This window comes from Balearica regulorum, chromosome 6 (assembly GCF_011004875.1).
Source record: "Balearica regulorum gibbericeps isolate bBalReg1 chromosome 6, bBalReg1.pri, whole genome shotgun sequence".
Classification (NCBI taxonomy): domain Eukaryota; kingdom Metazoa; phylum Chordata; class Aves; order Gruiformes; family Gruidae; genus Balearica; species Balearica regulorum.
The window spans coordinates 41,954,139-41,968,409 of record NC_046189.1 but is presented as its reverse complement, the minus strand read 5'-3'; the positions used below and the strand labels follow the sequence as shown (position 1 = coordinate 41,968,409).

Sequence of the window (14,271 nt, the reverse complement as noted above, 5' to 3'; positions counted from 1 at the left end):
GCGTCAACGTGCCCCGACATCGCGCACAGAAACTCTTAGCTGCAAGCAGGATGTGGGGCCTTTAATATCAAGTGGATTGAGCGGTTACAGTTAGGTCAAATAAGTCTTTTACTGTGACAGATCCCAAATTCTACAGTTTGAAGCAGGCATTCCTGTCTTGGGTGGTCTCTCAAGAAGAAAAAAATTACTACTGTCTAGAACACTCTATATGCCCATTCAATGGAAGAACAAGAGGTCAATAATTTCACCTGTTTCTGGAAAATGTAGAAACTAAGGCAAAGTAAGCAACAGATAGCAAACCTCGCTGATTTTGCTATTAAAAAATTAAAGCTGTTTGCAAAAGACAACCCAAAACTCTGCATATTTGTTCCAGATCTTGGACACATTTCAAAAATACAAACTCGCCTACATCAGCCTGTCAACACCGGTCAAGTCAGGTCACTAAAACACACCTACCATGGATTCTGAACCACTGTCGCTTAAAATAATTTGCACTTTTTTGGTATTTCACTACTGTATGATTTTCTGGCTCTACTGTTCCCACTGTGACCCTGGTCCGGGAAAGCCCTTCCAGACGGGACAGGCGAGCGTGTACGTACGTATGGCAGCAGCGGCACTGACGCACTAGCGAATTAAACCATGGAAAGTGAGAAGAAATTACGTTGAGCTTTTTAGTAGATCTTCTTTGCAATACCACAAATTTAAAGCTTCACTGAACAATTCTAAATTAGGGAGTTATTCGTGTCCATGCAGAGACCAGTGATGAGCAACGTTCCTCAGGGGTCGGTACTGGGACCAGCGCTGTTTAACACCTTTGAGACATGGGCAGTGGGATCGAGTGCACCCTCAGCAAGTTTGCCAACGACACCAAGCTGTGTGGTGTGGTCGACACACTGGAGGGAAGGGATGCCATCCAAAGGGACCTGGACAGGCTGGAGAGGTGGGTCCGTGCGAACCACATGAAGTTCAACAAGGCCAAGTGCAAGGTCCTGCACGTGGGTCGGGGCAGTCCCAAGCACAGCTACAGGCTGGGCAGAGAATGGATGGACAGCAGCCCCGAGGAGAAGGACTTGGGAGTGTTGGGGGACGAGAAGCTCAGCATGAGCCAGCAACGTGCACTCGCAGCCCAGAAAGCCACCCATGTCCTAGGCTGCATGTCCAGCAGCGTGACCAGCAGGTCGAGGGAGGGGATTCTGTCCCTCTGCTCTGCTCTGGTGAGACCCCCCTGCAGTGCTGCGTCCAGCTCAGGGGTCCCCAGGACAACAAGGACATGGAGCTCTTGGAGAGAGTCCAGAGGAGGCCACGGAGATGATCCGAGGGCTGGAGCACCTCTGCTGTGGAGACCTCAGGCTGAGAGAGTTGGGGTGGTTCAGCCTGGAGAAGAGAAGGCTCCGGGGAGACCTTAGAGCCCCTTCCAGTCCCTAAAGGGGCTCCAGGAAAGCTGGAGAGGGGCTGGTGACAAGGGCAGGGAGTGACAGGCCAAGGGGAATGGCCTGAAGCTGCAGGAGGGGAGATGGAGATGGGATGGGAGGCAGCAATCCTTCCCTGTGAGGGTGCTGAGGCCCTGGCACAGGGTGCCCAGAGAAGCTCTGGCTGCCCCTGGCTCCCTGGCAGTGGTCAAGGCCAGGCTGGATGGGGCTTTGGGCAACCTGGGCTAGTGGAGGGTGTCCCTGCCCATGGCAGGGGTGGCACTGGCTGGGCTGGGAGGTCCCTGCCCACCCAAACCAGGCTGTCATTCTATCATTTCCATACCCTCTGTTCTCCAACTGTGACACAGGCATGGCCTATCACTTCTGTCTGTGTTACCTGAGGAACACACCAGCGAACGCAGCGCTTGTGCAGGAGCAGCCTCCTCCTTACGGAAAAGTTCTCTATGGGGCCAAGAGAGCAAACGAATAAGGTCCCTGAAGAAAAGTCAGCTTGTCCACACAGTTCTTTCTTCAACATCATCTACCATAACAAAACTCTCTTTAACCTTTTCTTCTGCCTCACTGACATTTAAAGAAAAATAGATAAAACAACATTGTGCCCACAGCTTTCAAAGCACGAGGCGAGGAGAGAACACAGAATACAGAATATCACTGATTTCTGTGGCACAGGTTAAAGGTTCACAGTGTACATATACGTACACAATGACATATATATATGTACACACATTATATGTAATATGTGGATAGATACACACGTGTAAGTCATTCGTAACTACATCTGACAGCAGAAAGTCTGATGCCAATAGTGACTATATATACATATAAAAATATATGCACATACGTCTTGACATCGATTTGTTGAGGACCACTGAAGTTTGCTGGTAGCCATTCTACCTTCACAACTTGAGGGACCTAATTAATTATACCACTACCCATCAATTACAAGTTAGATTCAAGACTTCAGACAAACAAATCAAAGCCCTTCACTAGTAATCGTCCGTGACGACACCCTCTGTTTACCCAGAGGTGTCTGCAGAGGGTGAGCCCAGCAGGACAGTATGTCCAGCAAAAGGACATTTTGAATTTATTTCTTTCCAAGGCACAGTAAAAGTTTTCCCCAGACACATTATTTCCCTTGGAAGGTGTCTTGTATCTGAAAGTCAGCTATCGAAGACTGAAGAACACACAGGCTCAGTCTTACAAAGCTCAGCACTGTTTATGTTCAGAGTTGTTTTCCAGAGCTTAACATTCTATTCCAAAGCATATACAAAGCTGGACTAAACTCTGCTTGTCCCTTATTTCACAACAGTCATTTTTGGTGATTGAAAAAGAAGTACTACACAAGATTATGCTTTAAAATACTCAGAAATGCACATCAGTAGTGAAATGAGACAAGAAGAAAAGGGTATTTCCTTGGTTGCAGTTTAACACTGATTTTGCAGTGCAAATGGAATATAAAGGAACAGAATGTTTCTCAGCACGTAGTATTTGCCAGGATCTTCAGTGTTTTCACTCTCGTTACTCTCCAAGGCATCTTACGGTACCCGGAGAAGGTAAGGGCCAGATGAGCTGAGGACGCTCATGAAGAGGTCGCGTGTCCTGTGTTTTGCAGCAGACAGACCAATCTAAAAGACTGTAAATCTGGTCATAAAAATCCACGAACAGCATCTTTACTACATGTCCTTCTTCAAAATTTCTACAATGACCCTACATCAGATACTGTACCATAAAACGAAGAATTTTTATCCTTTTTATTACATTTGTCTCTAGCCAGAGCAAAAGGCTCTGCTGCACGTCCCTCCTTAGTTTCACAGACAATTACACGGTGGGATTATCCTCTGTGGAGGAGGATTATTCCATTCCAAACCAGTTCATTCCGTAGGTCTGCCACGTATAGTTCCCCAGGTACACCAAGCGATGCGCGGGGATTTGCCGATATCGCATCTGCTCATCACAGACTAAATTTGCTTTTTCTAATCTGGGCCATTTGATTTCAGCAGAAAATGTAAATGCTGGTAGTCTGTCTATAGTAGAGCATTCAACCATTGCGTACCCCCAGTTTATTAGACGTTATTGCAGCACTTAGCCCAGCAAGGGGAACGTTTAGTCCGGTCTGGATGGCAAGCTGTGCCCCGTGCCGAGCTCCACAACACACAGAAAACCAGGGAGCCAGACAGGCACTCCAACAGGAGCAGCTCCACAGCAAATTTAACTGTTTTTCTGCTTTCTGGGAGTTTCTGGAAACCCATCCACACTAGCGAAGAGTTGGTTCTGCAAAACAGAGGCTGAGGGCAAGACGTTAACTAGGCAGCAGCACTGTGAACAACGGGCACTCGCAATCCCAGCTGAGGCACCAGTAATGAGATCTGCGGAGATTTTTAGATATATTTTTGGGTTGTTTACATTTGTGTTTTAGCTATCACACAGGTACAAGCTCTTGGGCTCCCTGTAAAGCCAGGAGACCACATAGATTACGACAAGCTCAGTTATTTGGGTAATATGCTGATTCTGGCCACTTTGGTTGCAGGAGAAACACCAAGTGTCATGGGACAACAATATGTTAACCTCACCTTCAAGACCAGGAACATCTCAGGGCAGAAACTCGAGGCTCATTTCAGCATTTCCTAGCAAACAGCAATGGCACTGCTCCACAGGGAACCTGCCGTGTCCGGCTCGGCCATTGAAGATGAGGGAGATGAAGGAAGGAGGCACAGAGCTGAAATACCGCCTCTGGATTGGGAAGGTTATGCTTTTACCAACGTGCCTTTGTTCTCTGGCGGAAGCGAGACATTGATTCGTTTTCACTAAACTCACTCAAAGCAATTTTCATGAGCATTTGGTTCACTTTAAAAGTTAAACAACAAAGATCAGCAATGATACGACCATACAGTGGGTGTATAATCACTATTCCTGCTCTTAAAGTAATTCCCGTTGCCATTTACAAGATGCGCAATGGAAAACAATCACAATCTGTACAAACGTGACTAATTTGTACCCTGCTCCCCCACCTCGCTCCGAACCCGATGCTCATTACACCTCTTCGCGGGCTGATTCACCCCACCAAGCTGCCCCCAAGCCCACCTCTCGGCCAGTTTTTCTGCACCGTCAGCGAAGGAATGCAGCGCACAGATGGCCGGGAGGTGCTCGAGATGGTGCAAGACCAGAAGGGGACGGTCGGGAGAGACGCGGTGTACCGAAACCTCCCCTTCCCCGCCCCAACAAGCTGCTGAGTGCCAACGGAGCTCTCTCCTCTGCTTCCCTCAACGACTGCGGCTCCTGCTGCAGGTCAGCTCCTGCATCCCTGCTACGTCCCACGGTACCTACCCAGGGACCGTCTTCTGGGCCAAGTACCTTGGTGGAGTGCATCCTGCAGAGGGGTGACGTCCCCGGGCCGGGGGCTCGCGGCGCCCCGTGCCCGTCCCCAGGGACGGCTCCGTGGCCGCCCATTTCCATTCTGCCCTTGCAGCACACCCACCCCGGGGTGTCGGCCCCAGACAGACGCCCGCCCCACGCTCTGCTCGCTGCAAAGCCTTTATCAGCGCACGGAAGATAAACACCTTTCACGCCCCTGTACCAAAATGAGGACAGTGACTCACGCCGCATTTCTTCTAATTCAAAAATACACCACGCGCTGAAGAAGTGATAAATAAGTCATCTGCTACTCACAAGCTATCAAAGACAAGGACTCCCTCTCCACCGCCCCTGCACTATTTGCAATGCATACTGATCATTCAACATACACCGACACTGGAAATACTTTCCCAGAAACATTGGTTTTTCTCACACAGTCATCAGATGTTACTTTATGAATACACATGAAGTAAATACAGCTGTTTAAATGTGAGAAAAACACATTTTCCAAGATAATAACATGGAAACAGAGTGAGACTCTACCTATTTACCATCCTTCCCATCGGCTGTGTGCAAATTATGTAAGTGCGAAGGGTCGCACTGTGATTTCACCCTTTCCAGAACCGTGTTGAAGCTCTCAGGGAAGCAACTCAAGTCAAAAGATCATGCATGAAAAGTATTTCGAGGGGAAAAATGAGAATATAACCATTATGTACACTTTATTATCTAGTATTTTTTATATGATGCATTTGGGAACATACAGAACTGCATTGAATATTTGCAGTTTCTATGACTTGAGGGATTTTCACGCTTATTTAGCCATTACCTTTCATTGCTTGGCTTTAGTGAAAACACAGAAGATTAACCCCCATAAAGAAGAGGCTGGTAACGCAGATCACTGGTTCAGTGCCTCTGTGCGACCAGATTTACTGCACGCTCGGGCACTGGAACCAGTCTGTTGCGGGACCAGGATCTCTGCTGAGGGGTGTGCAAGGGCAGAACGACGTGCCCCCGGGGCTTCGCTCCCACACGCGGCCAGGCAGGCGTGTCGCAGGGGGCGTTCAGAGCCACGTTAGGGGAAGAGAAACATGGAATGGCCTGGAAATCAAGTGCAATGGAGGAGCTGTTGGTCAGGATACTGAGAGGGGATGCCGAATTGCCGGCGTAGGCAGACTGAGACACTGGGAAGAGGGCAGGCTGCAGTAACCGGAGACGGTGGAACTGAAGGGCAGAGATGGGACAAGAAGAGATGTGAACACACCGCTCCCCAGCCCCAAATCACTAACCTCTTGACTTGCCACACACTGCATCTCTGCCTCAGCTTTTAATTCGTGTTTATGGTCTGATTAATATTGCATGTGCAACAGTGGCAGTATAGTTATTTGAGCGTCTAATGTATATGGGGTTATATATATTTATGTAAGCATGTATGTGGATAATTTGATTTATCTATACATACATAAAAACCTACAAATATGCACATATGAATCCTTAGCACATCTCTGTGGGATAGTAAGGTCTCTCTCCTCACAGAAAGGTATTTTCTATTTATGATGAACCTGTTCTCGTACAGACTGATGCAATACTATATTCCCTGGAACCATGATTTCCAGCCTTATTAAGTAGCTATGACTGTGCAAAAGCATTAATATGTGCAGTAAGTAGACAACATCTGAAACGTAAGCAAGCTTAGTGACATGCAATTCTCCTTTCGCACTTGTTTCTGTTTTGCTTCTTAGCTCCTGTCTCTTTCCCCACTGAATTCTTGCGTTTTAAGATCAATCCAGTTTAAAAACCTGCTATGTCACATCACTACCTGCTGCCGTAGTTCTTTCCAGCTAATATGATCATCCTGAGTATTTCCCATGCCTCACCAACTCCCGGCTGAGAGCGGAACGCAGTGCGGGGAGGTGATTCGGGAGGGCTGCTGGACATGGCAAGGCTTTTCTGTTTGCCCCAGGGCGGCACGGCTGGGGAGCGGGACACGCACCTACTTCTTCCTATTTGCAGCTCACCGCAGCAATGATCCCAGGGCATCACACTTCCTGAGCTCTGAGCACCGACATCGGCTAATGCAACCACAAACCCCCCTCGGGTCCAGGGCAGCCACCGTCCCTCGTGCCCACACCCTGCCTCCACCATCAGCAGTTAGGCACGGTGCAAGGTCAGAGCTCAAACTGAAAGCAGCATCGAGGCGCGAGGAAAGCTCACTCCTCATTTCACAGTGCTGCACGTAAAGACCCATAGCAAAGCGTGGCGTAAGCAGCAGTGATGAATTTACCGTTATGCACCAATATCCTCTGCAAAAGTACCTGTTAAAAATGCCAACACTGCAGTTAAGCAAACTGTCAAAACATCAGAAGCTATAAAGCAAATTAAATCAATTTATCTTTTCATAGGTATAGTTACCTTCCAGTGAACTTTATACCTTGCCGTTGTTTTACCGTCTTAATTTAGCATCACATCCACACGTTTTATTTTTGAAGAATGCTCAAGTAATTTTACAGAAAATGGAAGAGTTCACCTTTAAACAGCTTATCACACGGACTGAAACAACTCCATGGATGTAACTGTGTTCTTATTTGGAATATCATCTCACATGCCGATTCTCTGGAAAACGTTTACCAGCTCTCAAATGAGCTGCAGGAAAGTCAAGTACTTACAGGACAAGTTACAGGCAAAATTTTGAACGTCGGGCGCTCGGTCCCCAGCGGCAGAGCTGGCAGGGCAGCAGCCAGAGGCAGGGCGGTGCGGGAGCGCTGCGCCAACAAAGACAACCTCAACTGGAGAGCGGGAGCGGTGGGTGTTGGACAACCTTAACCATGCCTTGATGCCTCTGAGCTCAGGGATTTCCTCCTGAGAGCTGTCCCAGAGACAAAGCACCCCAGCTCAGCTATACCACACTGTCAAAAGCCTTCCAAAAGCTCATGATCGTGTCTTGATTAGTGCCGCAGATGGTTTCTCTGCAAAGCAAATGGAGCGATGACCGGAAAGGATGAGGGACCGGACAACGGTAGACCCCGCCGCACCACTGGTAATTGCCTGTCACCATCCTTCGTCCTTCTTCCCCCTGCCAGCACCTTCCCAATGAAAACAGATGGCAAGATACTGCCTGGAAAAGATTATGAAACTGCTTGTCATGACAGACTACTTCTGGGTTATTTTGGTGTTTGAATCTCGCAGCTGACAGCTGGCGCGGCTTAGCTGCTTTGTAGCGCTGCATTTCCCGTGACACACTGCTCCCACGGCAATTCAAAACCCCTAGGCTGCCAACTCAAGAAAAGCACCTTTCCCCTCTCAGAAAGCTCTGCAGAATCCCGCAGCGACGCTGGTTTTGCCATAGGACACGCCACAGCTCAAGGCGCAGGAAGAAGCCGTCCCTGGGACCCTGCACGTGCTGTCCCCGCGCAGCCACGTGCCTTCCTGCCCTGCGAGGCACGTCTCCAGCAGTCAGCCACATCTCCTGAGCCCCTGGGTGCCCTCAAGAAACACTCAGGAACAACCTAAGATCTCCCCATCAGCACCCATCACCAACGTGAGCATCCTGGGCACCTCCCCTGCGTTCCCTCACAGCACTTCTCCAACATCACCCCACAGCTTCGCTGCGCGAGAGCTGGAATTCAGGCGTACCTCTTGTGCCGGTGAGACGCAGAAAGCCTGAAACCCGCCGTTTCTCACTACCCCCCGAGAGCACGTCAGCGTGCACGGTCTCGGGGCTCGGGTTTTACTCACCGTTGCGGAGATGGACGCAGCGCTGCTTAGTGAAGCTGGCAGCCAGTCATGTTTCCTTACCTCCCTCTAGACCCTGCCACCACTGCGGTCAGATGCCTCACCAGGTGCCAAACCTTATCACTGAGTATTGATTACACGCCAAGGCTCGTTATGATGCTTTATTCTATGCTAATAGCACAGATTATTTGTGCTCTGCTGTGTGCCTCCAAGAGTGCACTTGTATGCCGTGTTATTCCGGCGGGATAGCGTTGGTATTCTCAGAAACACTCCAAGTATTTCCGTCCTCCTCTAATCTTGAACAGGATTTAAAATCAGAAGGAAAGGCGCACTCAATTTTAAAAAAATATTCCAGCAAAACAACAGCATGGTCAATGTCCAGTAGCAACGGAAGGCCTTTTCTGGTTTCCGTCCGCAAAGAACGGCAACAAAATCCCCATCTCTCTGCCAGCGTGGCTGTGGAACCCGGGCACCTGCCGTGGAGCCAGAGCAGCCCGGCGTGACGCTGGCCGCCAGACCCGTCCAGACACCCCGCAGCCCCCTCCCCGGCCTACGGACAACCCCACCGGGAGAACACTTCCATCTCACAAACCCTCCCTTCAAACTGGTGATTGTGCCCCGTGCACACCACCAGCGCTCGGTTCGGGTTCTGGTTTCACTGTCTAAAAAAAATCCCACATTGGAGTGTAAGTGAACTACCCCCAGTAAGGTATAATTTATTTCTAGAGTAGGCGATAACCCCTGCACCACCAGAACCCTACTGCCTGAAAGAGTCTCCTCCTACCTACTTTAAATAAAATCCGTGAGTTACTTCAGGAAATTGAAAGCACAAAAAATGAACTATATAGTATGGTATTATGAAAAGAAGAAAAGACCTGAGCGTTGGAATTCCCTGCCAGAAGAGCATTAATTTAAGCTCGACCGGTTGTGTCCCCGCTCTGCCACCGCCACGTGCGGCTCTGGGCTCTGCAGGGGCTGCAGAAGAGCCCGTGTCCGACGGCTCCAGGGAGCACGCCGCTCTCCACCCAGAGAAATAACGTGTTATCCCCCAACAGACTCCGCTGCAGCATTTCAGTGCACGCAGCTTTCAACTCGACTTCAATAAATCCACTTAGATGGCACCAAATCACGTTTTAAACTGAAATTAATGCAAATGAAAGGTAAATAAAAAAATAATTGAACTGGAATTTATTTCGCTTAGAGGAAAGTAGAACTGAAACTACATTGTCTTGCTGAATTTTACTGTATCAAAATACTGCAAAGCTAACTAGTTTTTATAGCCAGCAGATGATAGATGTGAAAATAGCCTATGAAAATTGTTCTCTGGTGTTTCATTACAGAGTATAAATAGGTTTGCAGTTTGTAGGAGCAAAGACCCTTCACTCACACCTTCGGCTATCACTGTTCATAAAGCTTTGGGTATAGCCTTGAATATCAACTCTTCCTCGGGGGTTTCCAACCCCAAACTCCATTTTAATGCTTTAGAAGTTACTTCAGCAGTCATTTGCTAAACGCTCAAAGTTCCTTTTATGTTTGACGGAGAACGCAATGATACAGCGCCGTATTATTACAAGCAAACAACAAAGCGTAGAGGGGACTATTTCTTTTTCAGAGGATGTCCCTTTGTACTCTCTCCACTTTTTCCAACAAAAATCACAAGACTTGTAATGGAAATTACAGATCAGATAAGGCTTTCTTTGATGGTTTGTTTATCATTAACATTAGTCCATTTTTTATTATTTCATCACCGAATCTTCCTTGCAATTTGCCAAGATAACCTCAAACTTCTCCAACTTGCTAAAATATTTTTCAAAATATTTTTGCAACTATTAACTTTGAATGCCCAAATCTCTCTCTCACATCTGCAATCAAGTAGAGAAGAAACAAGGAAGCAATTTTCCCATGCTTCTGTTTTCACACCGCTCTGGAGCCCCAGTAAAGGGCCAAAATTCTGCAGATCACTCCTCCTGCGCTCTCCCCCGCGCGCACCCACCTTCTGTCCCAACGAACGGCCGGTCAGCTCGTTTGCTAAATTCACGAGGACTAGCACTGTAGTACAAAGCAAGTCAAGAGCTGTAAGTCAGATAAAAACTGAACCACGACGTGTAATGCTCTGCCCGCCCATGCTCACTGCTCAGCTGCCTGCAGAAATGAGCTCGCGTTGCTGATCTGGCTGCAGAAGCATCATCTACCCGGCTGCAAGGCTGAGATGGCATTTGCTTGTCTCACTGCCCCTCCTTTGAAAAAAAAGAAATAAAAAAGGGATAACAACATGGTTTATTCATTAAGGACTCTTGTTTTAGTAAAGAAACTGTGGTTAGTTTGTTTCTGGCTGCTGAATATAGTTTTGCAGGCTCTTCTCGCGTCCCAGTTGAACCTGGACAGTCATTCCCACGTTTCCCTTTCAGGCACGTACAAAAGCTGAATTTCGTTCCTCGCACCAAGTGGTTGGGCCAACAGCAGCAATCACAGCAACCACCCGTTTCTGAGCCTTGACTTGCCAGGCAAAGGGGCTGGCTCTACACGAAGGAAGCAATTTCACGCTTGAACAGCCTTGCACTATGAAATCAGCAAATTGAGTTACAGCCGCGTCACGGAGGGGACTCTGCTGCCAGCGAGGGTCAGGATCCGCCTGCGGGTACGCGGGGAGCTGCCCCGGGATGAGCGGCCGAGGGAAAAGCAGAACCGATACAAGAGTGGTTTAACAGAAATATGCATCCTTTGTGTTTAAATACCACAGATTTCCCCAAAGCGCATACTACACGAGGACTAAATACCTACGAGTTCAACCTATCGTTGTTACAGTATTGAGGGTATATACGGGAAAACTAGGAATGCACTTATCCTTGCAGTGTGGATAACCTCGGTGTACTTTAAAACTGTGCAATAGCCATATGTTTTTAAAACATAAGGAAGCCATGCAAATCAAAGTCTTCAATTAAGCACCCTCACCATCCCCATTTTCAAAGGTCTGGGGGAAAAGGTGCATGCCAGCTGTCCTGCAGGCTCCCTGGGATGGAGGTGAGATCCCATCAGGGCTGGCTTCTAAGGCAGCCTGAAAAATCACTGGGGGGGGGGGGGGGGGGGAGGAAAAAAGAGAGAACAATACCTGCCAAACACCACTGATGTTATCCTTTCTTTTATATGAACTGTTTAACCATCTACTAGTATTCAAAGTCACTTGAAGCCATAAATAAAGGAAATAAGAATCTCTTCTTTAGATCAGTTTTTCTATAAATAAAATCATTCTTTATACTTACTATAAAAGTATATACTTTATCTCCTCATATTAACTGCCCTACTCCAAAGCAGACTAGAGACCACATGAAACAGCACGTCAACAAGTAAGTAGGTTTACCTTTCTGGAAGTCAAAGTCTTTGGAAGTTCTCTGAATGAAGGACATCTTCAAAGATTCTTGTGCATGAATGCCTACATTCACACCTGCAAACGTCTGCAAGTGCGCGCCAGTACTAAGTATAAAGAACTAACCTGGCACTTACCCAACCGCCAGACGCAATCCCTTCTCCCTACCAGCATTTCTGCTCCTTTGCTACCCCCTCCAGATGCGGAGAAGTTTAATCCATCTCCAGATTAACAAGAGCAAGCCACTTCCATTTCAATGAGTTGTACAAGCACACCTCTACTGAGCATTCAGGTTTTCTTCTCTTCTTACACACGGGTGCTTTGCTGATGGTGTTTGAACCCAACGCCATCCTTTTGTGCCCGCGGCTGTTCTGCCCCACACACAGGCTTCACTCGGCACACACGTGTACGTATAGATAATATTCTTACCTACGCCTTGCTCATTCCTAGTTCAGACCACAAATAAGTAACTGCCAATCTGATTAAGTAACGCGATGAACAGCATTTCTTGCTGCACAGTAACGGTGTAAAGCAAAGCAAGCTGCCGGTCTGTCCTGCGCGTGGCTCCTGGCAGCGACCCAGAGCCCACCTGTGCAGACAAGGTCCAGCAGGTCTGGAGCAGGGACCAGGGGTTTCCTCGCGCCAGTTCGCCTCTCTCAAAGCTATGACAGCAGTACAGCCTGAATTTTAGGAGCCACCCTGCGTGTAAGAATCTCGTGGCGGTTGCTATCGCTTTGGCAGTTTGCGAGTGCCACAATTAGAAGTTCGTCAGACAGCAAGGCGGTAAGGGAAGGGAGTTCCTGAGTTACAGCTGACCTTACGAGGCTTCAGTGGGCACAGCCACAACACGAGCCATGAATAAAACACCTGGTACGTTACTGTGGTTCATCGTGTTGCCTTCAGAAACACCAGCTGCCCAATGGTGAGAAAAGATACTCTAAGCGGAATTTCCCCAAACATACCCAGGTGCTCCACAGCGAGGACACGCTTTGCAAATGCCCACTGACGTTTATCAGGAAACGTGACCAACAAGATCCGCTCTCCTTTCCGGAGCTCAGCTAAGCTGATTTGAATTGAGGCGTACTCGAGAGGAGAGGTGCTGCCTGTGCTCCAGCTACCAGCGCGAACAGGGACCGGCATGACGTGGCTACAACGGCGCTGAAAGCAAGAACAGAATCAAACCCCGACTTCTATGGGAGAAACAGCAACACATTTTAATTGTTCCTTTTGTTAGATGAAAGTACAGATGAAAGACTCACAAAACCAGTTTAGAAGCCATCTGTTGACTCATGAGCATATTTTTCTCATTGCTGGAGAATTATTTTTCTTTTTTTTTTTTTCCATCTTAACAGCCTTTAGCTAATTTCTACGTTGGGAATTGGCTTTGATCTCATACAGATTACCTGTACGTACTTTCTCTCCCTACTGGCAGTCACCCTGGGTGGTTCCCCCCCCCAGTGAGGAGGAATAATTTCTAAACTGTCATTTCAAAGTAATTGCTAGCCAAAACTAATTACTGATTTCTCCCTGAGCTTTCTTGTTCATGGGCGGGTGATAGTTTCTCTAAGCGTAACTTTATATACACAGTAAAATCTTTAAAAATAAATTAGCTTTTAATTATATGAAGCTGTAAGCAGATAAATCTGACAACAAAGGAACTCGTATGTACTTTAACCACCACAACTGAGAGCTGGGAAAAGAACTAATACAACCCTTTCTGGTGCAAGACAAATGCATTCGATGTGAACATCACAAAATAAAGCAATCTACCCTCGCTTATCAGGGCTAAATTGCACAAAGAGCAAATAGTGGTCTCGCAAAAAAAAAAAAAAAATCTACTCAAAGCTTCCTGCCGTGTTAACACTGAGTTGGAGGCACTAAAGGATTTTCACAGATGTTTCACAACAGAAATTTGCACCAGCAGTGGCTGCCACTTCTATGCTACATCTTCCAGAGCCTGTTCCCCAGCCTGGGACCACACGCCAAGGCTTTTGCTTTGGAGAAGCCAACACAAAACTACGGCACCGAGCTTAAGCTGCGATTGCTATTTAGAAAATCGTAATGAGAGTTGGTTTCTGATCAGAAATGCATGCCCATAAGCACATCTAGGCACACACAAAGACAACGCAACAGCTAACTTCAACCTATATTTCAATGATAAGAAAATCCAATTATAATGGTTTAGCAATTTGTAGAATAGGACTTGCAACCTCACTCATCCAGAAAAGATTGAAGATGGATTTCTTCCCTTGCTGGAGAAAATACTTGGAAATAAAATTAAACATTTCTATGTTGAATTAAATTGGGTTTAAAGTTTAATCAATAACTACTTCAAATTAGACCTGACACTGATTAAAACCTTCGAGCCGGTCATTGCCAACAGAACTCAGGCAATCG

At 47.4% G+C, this 14,271-nt stretch overlaps 1 protein-coding gene across 3 annotated transcripts in view; it reads right to left on the bottom strand.

Annotated features, from left to right (window-relative positions):
• The window catches only part of GALNT13 (polypeptide N-acetylgalactosaminyltransferase 13), a 205,012-nt gene that overhangs the window by 131,223 nt on the left and 59,518 nt on the right, over positions 1-14,271 (bottom strand). The window lies entirely within an intron of this gene.